The sequence below is a fragment of the Octodon degus genome, unplaced genomic scaffold (assembly GCF_000260255.1).
Source record: "Octodon degus isolate 3935 unplaced genomic scaffold, OctDeg1.0 scaffold00265, whole genome shotgun sequence".
NCBI classification, from domain to species: domain Eukaryota; kingdom Metazoa; phylum Chordata; class Mammalia; order Rodentia; family Octodontidae; genus Octodon; species Octodon degus.
Genome location: NW_004524841.1, coordinates 741,812 through 743,110, shown reverse-complemented (window position 1 = coordinate 743,110; position 1,299 = coordinate 741,812).

Sequence of the window (1,299 nt, the reverse complement as noted above, 5' to 3'; positions counted from 1 at the left end):
ATCGATGTTCATCAATACTTGATATAATTTGTGTGCTTCTTAATTGATTGGTACCTTCTTTGGCTATCTCACCATCTGAGAAGCTCTGCATGCTCTCTGCCACCAGAATCTTCGTCATTCTTCCTGAAATTGTTAATTACTGATGATAACTAGTCCTTGTTTGTAATTTTTCATATAGTTTTATCATTATATTTTTTGTCAATATGGGAAAGCTGATGAAAGAGTCTTTTTTGTAGCCATCGGATGCAAGATGTCTACTCGAGCTTTGAAAATTCATATTTGGTTTCTGTAAAATGGCTATAATCATTAGGAATAAATTTAGAATTACAAAATTAGTTGCTGAAAGAATGAAATTTATTCTTAGATTTCTTTTTTTTTTTTTGACCTGAAGGGGATTTGTGTACAGAAAAGTAGACCATTTTGGAACAGGTGGGCTGAGACAAGAACAGGAGTTTTTTTTTTTTTTTACCAGAGATTGAACTCAAGCCCTTGCACTTGCCAGGCAAGTACTTATTCTATTGAGCCATCTCCCCAGCGTGATTCTTAGGAATGCAAAGAAGGAGGCCTTCCCCCACTCTGCCCCAGTGTCTTCGATCAGTCTGGGCCTCCTTGTTGGTGGCCCCACCACTCAAGTCTTTGTGTATTGACTCCTTCTCCAGCTCTTGAAACTTGTCAAAAGCCCACTGTCACTAAATTTTACTACCCTGGGTAATCCAAGTGTTTCTCTTTATCTCAAACTTTTTCATATATTTCATTTGAAAACATGCTTTTCCTGGGTTTTCACATGAATTGATCATTTTGAGGCACACAGACAATTCACTACATGTGGAGGTGTGAAATATTTTTGGTTGAAAACATTGATATCAATCATTTAAGGAAGTTTTAAAAAATCATCAGTAATAAGAAATGTCTGCAATATTAACTTCCTTATAGTTTACAAAAAGATGTTTATTTTAAGATTCACCATATTTGATATATGACACAAAATGAAAGATATCCTAAAGTTCTTATTGATACTCAGCTGAAAATAGTTACATTTTAGGGGTTAGGGAGATAGCTCGGTGGAATAAGTGCTTGCCTGGCAAGTGCAAGGTCCTGAGTTCAATCCCTGTTACTCAAAAAACATTAAAAAACAAACTTAAAAAATTACATTTTAAATAGATTAAAATTATTTTCCTGTACTTGTATAAAATATAATTTTCATAAAAATTCACAATGTATTATACAATGATAAAATCAGTACAAAATTTATGAAGATTTATGTACAATGAAAATATACCAACCATATATTTCATGTCT